The sequence below is a fragment of the Convolutriloba macropyga genome, chromosome 11, assembly GCF_964194025.1.
Source record: "Convolutriloba macropyga chromosome 11, txConMacr16.3, whole genome shotgun sequence".
Lineage (NCBI taxonomy): Eukaryota > Metazoa > Xenacoelomorpha > Acoela > Convolutidae > Convolutriloba > Convolutriloba macropyga.
In genome coordinates this window covers 20,536,291-20,552,041 of record NC_134478.1, presented here as the reverse complement: position 1 = coordinate 20,552,041, position 15,751 = coordinate 20,536,291, and the positions used below count along the sequence as shown (strand labels likewise).

The 15,751-nt window shown below is 32.5% G+C and overlaps 1 protein-coding gene across 6 annotated transcripts in view; it reads left to right on the top strand.

Moving 5' to 3' along the window:
* The first annotated feature begins 1,336 nt into the window (after positions 1-1,336).
* Positions 1,337-15,751, top strand: part of LOC142349389 (uncharacterized) — a 36,191-nt gene continuing 21,776 nt past the window's right edge. For 2 of the 6 annotated variants that reach the window (XM_075400915.1, XM_075400910.1), the window contains exon 1: positions 1,337-1,879. The gene's annotated coding sequence lies outside the window, so the exon portion shown is untranslated. The other 4 variants (XM_075400918.1, XM_075400909.1, XM_075400914.1 and 1 more) reach the window with 2 other exon arrangements.

Here is a 15,751-nt window from a genome sequence, read left to right as displayed (position 1 = left end):
TAAAGACCACAAAAAATTTCAGTAAAAAGGATTAGTTTTTGCGCAAAAAACATGATCTAGAATTATCTACAATTGAGTTCAAAAAATTGATCAAAGATTTGAGATCTAAAAATAGTTAATTTTATTTAGAAGTTAAAAACAAACAAAATTTGGTTACCGATTTTTATCTCATCCATCCTAATTTTTTGCAATATTTCTGATAAGAAGAAAAGTTAATGGATTTCTCAGTGGATTGCATGTATGAACTATGTTATCGAATGCAAAGTGAATACAGAGAAAATCCAATCAAAATAGTGACTGCCACTTTCATGAAAATTATCATACTTGCAACTCAGTTTCTCAAAGGAGTTTTAATATTTCCAGAAATAAACAACACAGACAAAAAAAAACAAATTTTATTGCAGGAGTTGATCAATTAAAATAGAAAGTCATTGCAAAAGAGCTCGATGAGGTCTGTATTCTCTGCAGCGCACAAAAATCAATCAAAGCAACCAAAACAGCTATTTTTTAACATACTTTCTTGAGGAAAAACTTCAAAATTATCGTATTGTTTACCAACAATCTATAGTTGCAGATCTTTTAAAACTATAACTAAAAATTCTGTAAAAATCAATATGAACATCGATGGTTTCGATCACGTCAGTCATTAGGATAGAATGTAGGTAGGCACTGTTTATTGATTTATTGATTTTTAGCACAAACAAAGTACCTCATATAATTTGCTTCAAAATTATATGATGTACTTTGTTTGTGGAAAATTTCTTGACTAATTTTTTGCTCATTAATCTTTTTATGGCATAGAACTTTCTTTCAATGAATTTTCATCTCAAGTTTTCCCCAGCGAATAGACTAAGATTTGCTTCCTCAATAATAGATTTCTCGACAAGGTCAAGTTTTGATCAAAAGCTGACCACAACTTTGCGGAAATTTCTAAACAGGTTACCGTTTTTGTCCAGCCATATTTCAACTTGGTTTCTGTGGTATCGGCTATCAAAAGGATAAAGGGGAGACTTCTAGCTGTTTCCAATCGGGTTGACAGGGAGAAAGAAAACAAGGAAAAATCCATTGGATCAACCCAACTCAATGCATGTTGTATAACAGCTTTATTTATGTAATTGCTTCCAATCTAGCAATATGTGCTGTTACCTTGCTACTAACTACTACTAACCAAGATAAGTTAGTAAGCAAACTACCGGCAAACAATCTGAAAATGAAACCACTAAGAAGTGTTTTAACGCTGTTCTTCCATAGCAAACCTTTTCCCGATTTTATTGCTAATATTGCCCAAATCCACTTTCATAAACAGTTAGTTAAAATACATACCAGGTGTTGCAGTATTATCACAATTCGCTACCCAATAGCCATTTAAGTCAATTTATGTCAAATCGAAGACTTTTCTTGTTTGCGGTTTTTGTTCACGAAATTTGTTACTTTTTTATGATTAGCGCATGAATAAAATGGTGTTCTCTGCTTTTTATAGTGGCGTTGAAAAGAAGAGTTAGGTCAGCCATCTATAGAGTGACTTGATTAGTCTTTTGTTATAAACTATTCTAGTGGTAGAAAGCAGCGTAAATTGAGAGCGAGAAAAAGCGTCCTTTTTAATTTAATTCCCGTGCCTATTTTACAATAAATCCCCTATTTTCAATTTTTCCTCAGAAAAGCCAAACTTCAAGTGCATTGTTCTTTTTTCCGTTCTTTTTTCATTAGGCTCGCTTGATTGAATTAAGCCCGTCCAATTCCGTGTATTGGGAATATAGACATACTACTATACTATCTACATTCATATATATGCATTGTGCCTATATTCAACTAATATAAAACAACTGTCTTATCTCTATTGTACAAGCAGACACACAAAAAGAGAGGGATACGAAAAAAGGTAAGAAGAAAATTGTGCGTTTTTCTTATTTCTAATTATCTCATATTTAATCCTAATCTTACATATACACATACATACTTACACACGCACGCTCATTGCCATATCCAAACGCGTAAAACGTAAACTATCAATCACCGTGACGTAATCACGATGTAATCCGAGAAGTTTCAAGATTTTCCTTTTATTGCAACCCTGGGTCGAACAATCTGCACTAATAAAGTATTTTGGGCAGGTCTCAATTTAATTGCACAGAATCTTGTATATGGAATTTGCTCAAGACTATTAATTCAATAATAAAGCGAAGTGCAACTAATAACGAGAATTCTTTATCTGGATCTTTTCAGAAATCCCCCCTTTGCAACTAGTAGAGAATTGTCTCCCCTTCTAACCTTTTGTACTCAATATATTACATAATAATCGAAATTGCGCATAAACTACGTTTCAGAGAAGATCTGAGTTGTCAAAAAATTGCTCGCTAATAGTCTCATACTAAAATATGAACTCTATAGAAAAAGCATCTGCAGCTTATTTTAATATAAAAATTAAAAGCTAAGTAATATAAAAAAAATTACTTAAAAATTTTGTTAATATTAAATTTTCACTTGCTATAAATTGCATTTTGTAAATACAGCTGTTTGTTACTTAATATTGCTTGATGTCATATCAAGTCATGATAGATATCGGTTCTTTTGTTCGGAATTCTGCTGAATTTTACCTCGAAAGTTTAGTTAAAAAAGGAATCGCATTGTCAGAGCTCATCGATATATTGATCAATAATTTTTGTATCAACAAAATTGTAACTTTTTTTCGTCCTCCTATATTGGACTTTATTTTTGGTTCCAACCATTATCACGATCAAAACTATTCAGAAAAACATCAAAAACATTTATGGAATATTACTCCACCTGACTCAACGAGCGATCATTGGTTTCTAGTTCGCTAAACAATTTTTTAGAACAGTTTTGTCAAAATTGATATTTATCTTCAGGGCATTCTATAATTTTGTGCTATTACTATCAATACTTTAATTTTGTGTTTGTCAATTTGATTTTTTACTGAGGCAGGAATTATTTGAAATCTTCACGCTGTTAATGTACGCAAAATCTATTTCATTAACGTAACAGAAACTAAATTTCCACCTTGTGAGTGGCTGCATACTTTTTTTGATTTCTTACCCATTAGAAGAAGGTAGCAGTTTTTCTAATTTGTCTTTTTTCCAATCAAATTTCTCTGCTTTTATCTCAGGTCAAATTTCGACAATAATTTAATTTTTGAACACTTTTCTTGAACACTGAGGCGCTTTTGAATTATGTTCAATTATCCTTTGCTACTTAATTAACACTGCAGCTGTCCGATGGTATAAAAGTTTTATTGGAAGCCATGCAGAATGTGGTACAAAAAAGTTGTTGCTGAAATTTTCAAAAAAGGAAGCATTTTGATTTATAACCAGCTGATCAATAATGTTCAGAAAAAAACAATACCCCCACCAAATGAGAATTCCATTACAAGCAGAAATCGATTTCTAGTGGAAAATTTGATTTTTGTATGCATAATGATTACGGTCAGTTGTTTAAACGACATAATTTTAATACTAAAGATGCGAAGGTTTAATTGTTTTTTTTACTTTGATGGACGGAAGTATTTTGAAAAACATTCAGAACTGCAAGTTAAATCTTGAAGCAAATGGTTCGACGTCATTAACGTAACGCAATTTGGAATTGGCTTTGTAAAAGCCTGGTACCTGATTAACTAATTAGAAGCAAAAGGAAACTAGCTAATTTAAAATTTCCATCATTTTTTGCTCGCTTTTCTCATATTTGTAGACATACTCTAGGTGCAAATAGTAGTAATCAATTATTGCACAATAACAAAATCCATGTTAACGGAACTCTTCAACTATACGCTATTTACTTGTTTTAAAGAATGAATCTATGAAAGTTCCAGTGTGTTTTCCTCAGCTGAAATTATACACTCAGTAAAAAAAAAGAGAAAAATTTTCAGTTGACGTATTTCTTCAGTCGTTTTTTTCTGTTGAAATAATCTTTTACAGCCCATTTAAGCTTAGGCAGATAGTTTTTGGCATCTCTTTTTGTCAATATGGTATTTTATTCGTGAAACGATGGTTGAAGGGAAAAATTTAAAGCTTGCCCGTACCTAACTTTCAGAGTAATTCAGTACTGAATCAGGAAGTTTTTCAGAAACAATTCAGTAGTGATTCAGAGTCTGTTCATGTCACATTTGGCTCTGAAATTCTCTGATTCAGACTTTGATTCAGACTCTGAATCAGACTCTGGATTATTCTGATTCAGACTCTGAATTAGGCTCTGAATCAGACTTTGATTTTTCTCTGAATTTGGGTAAATTCATAACTATGTGCGTGAGCCAAGCCAGAATTTACCATTGCTTTTGCTCTCAGGTCCTTAAGAATACAAATTCATACAATACCTGTAGAAATTGAAGAAATTTATATAGGTTGTCGGAATTTTTCTCATGTCAAGTTAAAACTGACTTTTTGAGGTTTTTCAGTATGCTCTGTGTGGTTTAAACCCTCCTCCTTTTTCATTCCGGGGCTGGGGACCGGCAGTGGCGGAGTTACAGAAATTAACTATAAGAAAACTGGTATAGCATGGTAAAGAATTCTGAATTTTGCTCTGATTCAGAGATGTTTCAGAATCATTACAGAAACTGTTCTGAAAAAGTTCTGAATCAGTACTGAAAGTTAATATTGTTCTGAAAATGTTGTGATTCAGTTCTGATGCTGACTGAATGGAAGGTACGGGTGCGCACTCTCAGTTCACATACAGAGCTTATTCGCGTTAACACAACCACTGTAAAACGCAGATTTGAGCAATTTTTTCAAAGAATTAAGCCTAATAGAAATTACTACGCTGTTCGCAGCTCTTGTTATTGTGAAGCAGATTTTTTGAAATTTTTGCAGTTTTTGTTGCAGTCATAGATTTAAAGCTACAATGAGAAGCTCGATGTCTAAAAAGAGTGTTTCTTTACAATGTTGAAGATATTAGTTGTTGCAGGCTTTTAGTTCAAACCAACTTTTTGTCGATTAAGATGCAAATGTAAAAAGGGTTCAACTAAAAACCAGTAACTCTTCCCCCAGTGGGCTTTAATAAGTCTCTCAGTGGGTTTTACCAAAAATGTCTAAAGTGCCAATTTATTTCCACTGCACAATCTAATGTGCATTAATGGAACAGCCTCAAGTTTGTAATTTTTCGCGACTAAAACCACTTTTTAACCCACCCCACTGAAATTCAATTGCGCCCTTAAAATTCCCTGCCTAGTAATTTGTTCACAATCTTACAGTTGAGACGTTAATTTAGTCATCCTAGTATTCTATGTACTTTATTCTTGTAATGATGCTTCCTTGCTGAAGAGATAGTTAAAACCTTAGTGGGCTAGATTAAAAGAGGAAAAGAAGTGAAAAAATGGGGAAAACTGAAAGGATATTTTATGATTTTTTCCTCATTTAGCTCTCATTTTTCTGCTTTTGTTGGTTGTTATGCTTACAAACTGCGTGACTCTTATAATACTTATAAAGCACATTTAGAATCGTCGCCTTTTTAACTCTTTTATTTGCTAAAGGTTCATTACAAGCAAGATTCGAATAAAAAGCGTAAAAAGTAGAAAGTATAGAAAATAGGAGCGTTTCCCCACTCTCGACTGAGTGGAATCAGAAAAATGAGTGTGTTATATGGTTATAGTAGTGTGTTACTGCTAGTGGTGGTGTGGGGTGGCTTTTAGGCAGAAAACTGAAAGGGAAAGATAGAGAGAGAGGGGGGATGGAAAAAAAGGAATAGTATCCGCTGATATTTGTGGGCTAATCGCTAATCCCTTCGCCTTTGCATCTTTTCCCTCCACCCCAACAGCAGCTCTTCCCCGTTCTCCTTGCTTCTGCTCAATTCCTCAATTTGTTCACTATTCATTCAATCGCGCTTTCTCTCTTTTGTTGAGCAGTTAGTTTTCCTTGTTTCGACCGTTTCCTTCCTGCTCTTCTTGGGAGAAGGCTAAAGCAGACTGAAGAATAAGAAGAGAAATTAAAAGGGGAGGCTTCTCCATCGTTCTTACCTCTCTCTCTCTCTCTCGTTGCTCTTTCTCACTCGCAAGCTAGTGTGCCTGGTTATTCTTTAGCATTCTATCTTTCTGCTGTTGCTTCAGTTTAGCTTCAATTCCTTCTCTTTCTTCTTGTGAGGTAAGTACGATTGATTTTGCCTCCCCGTGTTCTATCAATTTTTTTATCACTCAATTTCTAAAAGCTCCCCTTTCATGCACTCCCCTGTACGTATCAATATGTACAGTACACTCACCATTAATATACACGCTTTATATCCTACAATGTGTACTAACAACAAAAATTCACTCCTTTTCTTTTATTTCTGAAACACTTTTCGGCTTTTTATAATATTTTGTCTTTTCATATTTTATCAAAACACTAGCTTGTTCTGCTGGTAGAAAACAAGGCAAGCAACATAATAGATTATGACAAAAACCATACATTCAACAAATTGAATTGCTGCCGCTGCTGTTTTGCCTTGTTTTTGCCTCTTTTCATAACTGACCACAGTACGGCTTAATTGTATTTTGTGCTTTCTCTACTTTTTAGTTCCCCTTTTTGCCTTTTAATCAATTAGAAACCAAACTACTCCCGTCTGAAAGCGACAAAAAGCTGACGTATTATCGACAAAATTGCAAAACGCCCGTTTGTGACAGTCGACTCACTGTAAGGTACGTCATATTAAAAAAAATGATAAAAAATAACGTTGAATTCCAAATTTATTACGAACTTTATTGCAAGATCAATATTAAGTCTGGTTTAGAGCAAATGGAGTTCTGGTCAAAAGTCGGAAAAACCTAAAGAACACAAAATGTGAAAAAATTCTGAAGATCGTGAAGGAACAATCATGCAAGCTTCAGATCCTAGGTTTTCTTAGGTTGTTTCGGGTTGGAACAAGGCTAAAAAGTGCTGCATAGGATGATCCCGGTGTTTTTAAAGTAGAACTACTTCTTACTTGGTTCGTTTTTTTAGAATTGAATTAGAATTGTATTGTTGTTAAAGTGTACATAGAAAATAGAAAGTGAATCTTTTTGATGCTCAGTCTAATATTCATTTTTTCGGCAGTTGACACTGAAAACTAGTGTATTGTGACAATGTGCTGCAAAACTTGCAATGAACCGAAGCAAAAAATGTTTTTCTTTTGTAAAGTAATTTACATTTTTTTGCGCATACATAGATTGGGTTTTGCAAGAAATTGGTTTTTGCAAGCAATAGATTTGTTTATGCAAGACTTAGATTGAAAGCAATGCAGCCTAGATTGTTTTTTGGACTTCATTTTTAGAGAATTAAAAAGTCGAGTTTTTGAAGTCGTTTCTGATGCCACCAAAAACTTAACATATGAATGGAAGCGATTGATTTTCAAGACAACTTTTTCCCAAAAAATTTCTGTTATAGGCACATTTTAGGTATTGATCGACAAACATTCACGCATGAATACTTTCTGATGGGTTGTTTTGAAGAAAATTTTTTGAACTTTCAACTACATTTTAATGATTAAAATTTTAGAAAGTTTGTTGGATATTCGGAAATATTAAACTACTGTTTGTCATCTTTATTGATAAAAATGATTCAGTGCATTGAAATTAAAAGAATTTGATTATTTTGAAGAGCAAAAACAACAATTTATTTGTGCTATTATATTTTTAAAAAATGGGTTTTAATTTTTGTATAAGTTGAAAACTTTATCGTAGCCTTAGGCTACTTTTTATTAAAAGACTTGATTGTAACTGCTAAAGACTTAATTGGTTTATCTAAAATAATATATTAGTCCACCTGTATGCTTCTTACAGTTTTAGCAAAAACTATCTTTGCTCCAAGCTTTGTAAAACTGCTAATGTAAAAAAAAAACAAAATTGCTGGCAAAAAGTAATTTTTCTAAATATATTGGCAATTACATTGCAATTGTTTTCTTTTAAAACAAATCTATATATATATATATATATATATATATATATATATAAATTATATTTAGATTTGTTTTTCAAAAAAATAATTGCAATTGGATTGCCATTTTTTAAAATAAAACATTATGTTTGAAAAATTTACTTTTTGTCGGCAATTTTTGTTGTATTGTCATCAGCAGTTTTCCAAAACTTGGAGTAATGAGTCAAAATGTACGCCTATGTACTTTTTGTTAAGTCTGTAACTAGCATAAAAGTGGATTAATATATTTTTTAGATAAACCACGCTATTAATTGATAGAAAAATTACATTTTTACATAACCTCAGCCTGAAACAGATTCAGTAATTCTCGAAAAGATTGTGAGATTTCGAAAAGAAGATTCACAGTTTAAAGAGAAATACAAAATGAATGTTATCAAAAATCTTTGAGTCTACGTTTAATTGAACTGAACGAAAAGCCCCCACTTTTTCCATGGGAGTCGATTGCGTTCTGACCTAATTTCTGTTTTTTTTTTTTGATCTTTTAATACATTGCTTATCTAGGGCAAAAACTGGATTATAAGTCAAAACTTATCTGTTACGCTGTTTTCAACTTTTTTGATCAGAGGTGATGAATTTCAGAAGAAACAAGTAGTACAGGGTCGCAATAACCAAAATCTTTGGAATGAATCTCCAAATGATTTCACATTTAGTGGTTAATGCTCTAGATTAGTAGGAAGAACATAACTGAAAAAATGCACGTAAAATTCCGTCGTGGCATGATCTGTACTTAATTTCAAATTTTGATGAATTATTTGGAGCATGGCGGGCTTTGTTTCCCTCTAGCAAAAAACCTTCTCTCTATTTTTTTCAATAAGAGTGACTATGTCGTGTAAACTTTTACAAAACGCCAGAGCAATGACTTTGAAAATTACTAGTTGTAAGGAATCGCTTCAACGTAATGATTTATAACTAACGGTTACGTGACAATTTACTGAATTCCATTTTACCTAATGCCATTTTACACCATGTCATTTCATCCAATGCCAACTTACCCAATGATTTTGATCTTTTGGTTGATTTATCCGATGTTCGATTGTGATAGGTTCATATCAAGTCCCAAGGGACGTTTAACTATAGCCGGCTAAATAGTTGTTCTGTTAATTTCAACAATAGGGTTAAAATTGGCATTGGGTAAAATGGCGGGTTGGGTATAATGGAATTGTTTAAAATGGCATTGGGTAAAATGGAATTGGGTAAATTGCCTGACACCATCTGTCTTTTGTTGAGAGCACTTCCACTTACTGAAAAAGTATCGTTGCTAATTTCTATAGGTACTATTTCTTAACTTTGGCTTGATACTACTGCGGGGTTTTATAATAAGCGTTTACAATAAATGATCTGGCACAGTTTTTACCATCTTGTATCTTACCATTTAGGCGTGGCTGTGGAGTCGTTCAGTTTCTTTGAAAATGAGCCTTTTGCAAGTATCTTGTGGCAATCTAGTCATGCTATATGAACGGCAGCAGCTCCGTCCCAGTTTGAAGGCAGCATCTTGGCATTATATATTTCTAAAATTGATTTTAAGAAAAACCTCATAACTTTATCTTTCTTCAAAAAAATGATTTTGAACATGTATTACTTAGTTCTTCTAGGTATTATCATATCTTATAATGCTTTATTAGTCAGAAGAAATAGAGATCTTGTAAGGTAATCAAGACCTTGCAAGATCGCTTAAGATTGGTGTTGGTGTTTATCTAGGAAGATTTATCAGTTTATCCGTTTTGTCAAATGTCAAAATTGTCTTTTTTGTATTTTGAGAGCTTTTTTAGTATTTGATAGTCGCATCATTATTTTCATTCTACTTTTTTGCAGTTTTAGTTCAACTAAATTTTCTGCAAATCTGATACGAAGCTAGCTGCGTTGCGTGAAATCTAATAGACGGTTTTTCTTTTCAGAAGCATGAAAGCAATCTTTTAAGTTCATTCTCGTATGTGCTTATGGTGAAAAATCACGCTTTCTCACATGACGCAATTTCATCCAATTATCTTCAAATTGACGCAATATTAAAAAAAACTCATTACAATTTCAAATTCATTAAAAGGTTAACAGTTTAAAATTTCACTCATACATACAACGGAATAGATTGAAAGAGAAAAGAAGCCGATAGAGGAAATGGGAAGAATTGGTATTAAGGGGTGAGTTATAATAGTCGAGTAATTGGGCAATAAAAGTGGTTTTCCACCCTCGTGGGAATTGGCCTCTTCTTACGTAGCTGTCAAGAACAGGTAATATTGAGCGCAGTAAAAAGAGCTAAATTAAGCTGATTGGACTATCCGTCCTACACCCACACATGCACATGCAAGTACGTATATACACACAGATATATATAGGCATACAATTGAGTATATTTTGTGCGTGTTTAGAATATTGGGATTTATTTTTTGCTTTTCTTAGAGTAAATTGCTCTCAATTTAGTTACTACTATTTTGACCTGTCCTATGTGCAACATTTAACCATTCTTATATTTATGACGGCATTTCTGAATTGAGATGCTTTAAAAACAAAAGAAGCGCATTTTTTTTCTTTTCCACTGAAAACGAATAATAAGTATACTTTATAAATGCAATACTTTTTCTGATGTTAACAGAAGTTTTAAGTTTGTTGGGAATCTTCTATTAGAAGAAGTCTTAACCTACACATGAGTTTTATCAAAGTTAGAAAAATGCTGAAATTGCATGTTTTAACAAATAATTTTATTGCACTAAGCGTAATTTGACGAACCTAAAGTTTCAAATTTCACCAACTTAATTTTAGCAGTCTTTTCCTAATCTAAATCATAGGATATAACTTGTGGCCTAACTAATCTATAAAGTTAGGCGACTGTTGAAGCGATAAAGGAAGATTCCCGCTGGTTCAAGGATTGAGTTTTATTGAATTAATCAAATTTTGTCTGAGTTTTCAAAGAAATTCTGATTGAGAAACTAGCTTCATTTCGTTCATGCCATTTTGAGAATTATTGAATAATGCCAAGTTTGAAGATTAGAGCGAATTGGTTGTTCGGAATTTCTAGGAACGCTATAGTAATTTTCCTTCTCTGGTTTAAAAAAAGAGATTTTTTAGCAAGTACAAGATCCATGAATTCTATTTTAAAGCATTAACTGAAAGAACTTTCAAACAAATAAAATTATTGAAATGATCTTGCTTGACTATATATTAAATTTTAATGTTACCGCGTTCAAAATATTCTCCTATCGACTTTTGCCTGTTTTAGTAAATGAAAGAAAAATATAATTAGCAAAACTAAAAACGATTGCTAAACTTAAAAACCTGTCAAAAACTGGCCTATAGGTCAACTCTGAGGTCAATTACAACCTGCAATTACCAACTGGGATACAAGTACCACGTATTTAAGATGAAAAACAGTACTTTACAGACTGCTGGAGTGTCATCATTTTCGGTGGGACACTACTTTTTGTGATTAGAGACAAGAATTTACAAATCTTTGCCAGCTAATTTGAAAGAAAAGTAAAGTTATTGCTAAAAAGTTAGAATGCTAAGCAAGTGGGCACCAAAAATCATATTCATTTATGACATGTAAAATACTTTCTGTGCAAATTCCGAACCAATTTTTCAAAGGAATTCAGAAGTTAAATTGTGCGTTGCCGATTATTTTTTTCTGCACTCCACCAACTTTTTACTACCCATTTTTAAGATACCAACTTGCAATCAATTTCTGTGAAATCTGAATATTAAATTAATTAAAAGGTTCGCTTGTTCTGGAATAGCTTGCGATGAGAAGGATTTCACTGAATACACGTGAGGTGGAGCCACTGTTTCGTGATTATTGGATTGGTTTTCGGTTGTCCAGTGAAGACATGAAAAATAGTTTCTTTTTAAAATGTTTTAACTTCTATAAGTTTGGGACCATTCAGTGTCACCATTCAAAACCAATCCAATAATCACGAAACAGTGGCTCCACTTCACGTGTATTCAGTGAAATCCTTCTCATCGCAAGCTATTCCTAGCTAGTCCAAGATGCTTTAGAAATGCAAAACTTAGGAAGCTGAAACAATTTGTTTTTATTAATTCGCAAAATTATTTTGACTATGTGGCTTACTTTTTCAACGGGACAAAACTGTCTCAATTTTTCTCAAGTTTATTCATGCGACATACCTTAAACGAAATAAAGAATAGCATGTAAAAGTCGAAACGAGTTTGGGCAGTTGTATAAACAAGAAGTTAAAGATGGTAAATGAATCAACCCAGTTGAAAAATTCATAAACATAGCAGGGAAAGTCCTGGAATTAAATTCCAACAAAAAAAAACAACACAGAAAAAGCAATTCAGATTGAATGATTGATTTTTTGAACCTTGACGTGTTCTGCTAACGAAAATCCGGATGGGGTTACACAACTGATATAAAATGTTAAATAAACTGTTGGAAACCAATGGCTTTAAGGTAATCAAAAATCAAACTAAAACACAAATTGACGCACCCAAACTGAATGAAAAAATAATTACGACGACAAAAACTATGGTGAGCTTAACAGTTGGCAAGAATTAGCAAATTTAATTTGGCTTTCCAAAACAGGTGACGTCGCACTTATGCCAATAGACGCTAATTTTGATTGCTTTAAAAACAACGAAATTATAAAAGCATAACACATAAAAAATGCATATAAGACTAACTTAGGACAAAATAGAAGTAAAAATTGCAATTTTAAAAAACAATGAGCTCAGTTTTCTGCTTCACATCATGAGAGATATTCTTCTATAAGACAACATTGAATTAGTAAGAAATTTTCGGTAACTTATATACCTGTGACCCTAAGTAAAACGGATTTCCGGGGCACCTTAGAGAAAGCATCAGTTTTACTCTGTAGTTTTGGTTTCATCATTCCGAGTAGAAGTATATGATAATTATTTGAACATAAAATCCTAAAAATCAATTTCACAAGAACTAATTAAAATGTGTTAGAATGATAAACTGCGTACAAAAATGGTGAAAAAAGGATATAGTTTAATAAAAAAAAAGCAATTCAGACCTTTTAATTATTTGTATTTTAGGCAGAAAACAAAAAGTTCATCAATAGTGAAAAACAATTTTCCTATTCAGCTCAAATAATTGTTTTCTGAACAAAATAGGTCAACGTTCAAAGGTTTAAAAACACAGAGACAAAAAATTGAAGTCCGCATTGTTTCAAATCGCTTTAAATTTAAGCCCAAAAAATTTGTCACATTAGGAAGGAAAGCAGAGCAAAACAAAGAGAAAGTATGCGCCCAAGCCCAACGTTTTCTTTTGTTTCCTGTGCTATCACACTGTGATTATCCGTTCTGCGACTTGATGTGCCCCTTCCGTTTTGAGTTCCAATTGGCCTCAAGTTAACCAAAATTTATGAAGAAGCCTTTAAAAAAAACTGCTTAAAAAACCATCTATATCCTATATTATGTGCAATTGAAACTCAATAATAGCTGACTGCGTACGTGGAGCTTCTGCTAACAACTAATATTTGTTTTAAAGAATGGAGCAAAAAGTAGATAAAATTCATTAGTGTCATAATAAGTCATTAAATTTAAAATAGTATCCGATTTTTTTTTCGAGTATCAATGGAGTGCAACAAAGGACAAAATGCAGAGTGAGTCATTGTTGAATGGTCTTCAGTCAATTGTGTATGCCGAAAAAATAAATGCTATCAGTAAAGCCTAAGGTTTCTTTTCCAGCTTAGATATGAAACACATTTCTGATTATTTGATTTTTCGGTTTTTTCTAACAATTAGTCATTACTAGACAAATCTCAAATGATTTTCTCCTTGTTTGTTAAGATCTCAACAAAAATTTAAACCAAAATGAACGTTGGATGTTGCCACAGGTGAGGAACGGGTTAGAAACTTCTTAAAAACGCCCATAAATTGGATCAATTTGTGGTAAACTTTTTCTCAAAAAAAGGATTTTTTCGTTTCTACTATATGGAGACATTGAAAAAACAAAAAAAGTATTTCTTTTTTAGAGATACCGTCAAAAACAGCTAGTTGTCGTAAGTGAACGAATTTTGACAAAAACTTTAGATTAATTTGATCAAAAATTAGGTTAATTGCCTAAAATTCTGGGTAGAAAATATCAAAAATTTCGCTTCTTATCTATACACAGAGAGATACACTTTAGACACAGAGAGATTCAAATCGACACCACACACGCTAACTTGGGATGTCCTCAAAAATATCTGACCAAACAACTGGTGCTAACATAAACTTTAACATAAACATATTTTTTTAAGAATGCGGGAATGGTAAGTACATGCAGAAAATGCTGACACGTTTTACCCGAAAACTAATATCTATTAGACAGGTTAATTTCTTAAATTTTTCCTCTTAAACCTTGTATGGTTTTTTTCAGATTTTACCTTTTTTCGTTATATTGGCGATCAGATTATCAGAGATTATTTAACTAAAATCAATTTGTTTTAACTAATTTCATCAAAATTGTTTTTTACACGGTTTCTGTTTTATTGTAAAAACAGTGTTAATTTTTAGAGAATTTATTCGATTATCAGATCATCGTAGATTCTAATTCTTTGTTCATTAGGAATCAAGAAGGAGAAACCCTTAATGCGACTTTCTTGTGTGCTAAGACAAAATTTGTCAACGTCTTCAAAGGGCGCATATATGTCTCTGTTTCACTTTGAACAATTTTTTTTCTTAATTTATATGCCTAAGAATATGTCCTGAGAAATTTTAATGAGTTGTGTAGAGTTCTTGCGCAAAACCTTTTTTCTCCATGCCTTGTCACTGTTTTGCGATTAAACTTTTTCAAGAAAAACTGCTATGAATAAAATTAGGTTAAAACTGCTTTAAGTACCTCCGTCACTATACCCAAGGTAAAATTTGGAAGCAGGCAACAATTTTCTAGGATTTGTTTTCGAAAACAAATTCTCTTTTTTTTAAAAAAAAATTTCGAAAATCAGAAATTGTTGAAAACAGTCTCCAAGTTCATCGATTTTACATTTATTGGTTCATTTACAGGTTCCAATAGTGAGAGGTTGTTAGTTTTTGCTTAAATTTTTTCTTAAACACTGATAATAAACAGACTTGAAAATTGTTATTTAGTTTTAGCTAGTAGTATATATAGCACGTAGTATGAACTTGCATGATAACTTGATAACAGGGATTTTTTGCGATTTATAACATTGGGATTACACAAAGTAATACTTATTCAAAACTAAAACTAATTTTTTTGATGGCATCACTACTAATTTCCACGATTGTTAGAAAGATAGGAGAGAACAAGTTAATGTGAATTGTGTATCCATTGGTTTTGAAATAGCTGGACAATTATACGGTGAACGAATTCTTTGCTAGGCGGTCGGGTCTAAGGAACAAGAGAGAATGAGAGAATGGGTATGAATAGACACTTAAGTTCGAGAACATAAGGTCAGTTGTTGTAATGGTTAGCACACTAGGCTTTCAATTACGAGACGCCCATGCAAAACCAGTGCTAGTCTAATTCCTCATTGGTTGCGCCGCTGCCTAGACCCCCTTGCAACTATCATGAAGCATTAAAAGGTGGTTTTATACAACAAATCTCATTAATAGCGTTGAAAAGATTAACGTTATTAATGCAAAATTTATATCAAAATTTCAAAATTTCAGCATTAGAGGATTAGCATGTTTAGCATAAATTAATCAGCGCAAATTTAAGGAATGCTCTTGGAAGAAAAATCTTTCCTTGGAAGTGCTCTAGTTGAATTTTACAAATTTCAAATTGACTTAGTATCACTTGAGTGATATCTAGTGGTCAGTTCTTTAAAGGAAAAAAGTTGAAATACAGATGTTTTGTGCTTGCCTTTTATTTTCACAGACTATATTTATAGTTCACGATTGAAGTAAACGTTTGATTGAAACTAGCTGCTCGATAGAATAGGTCT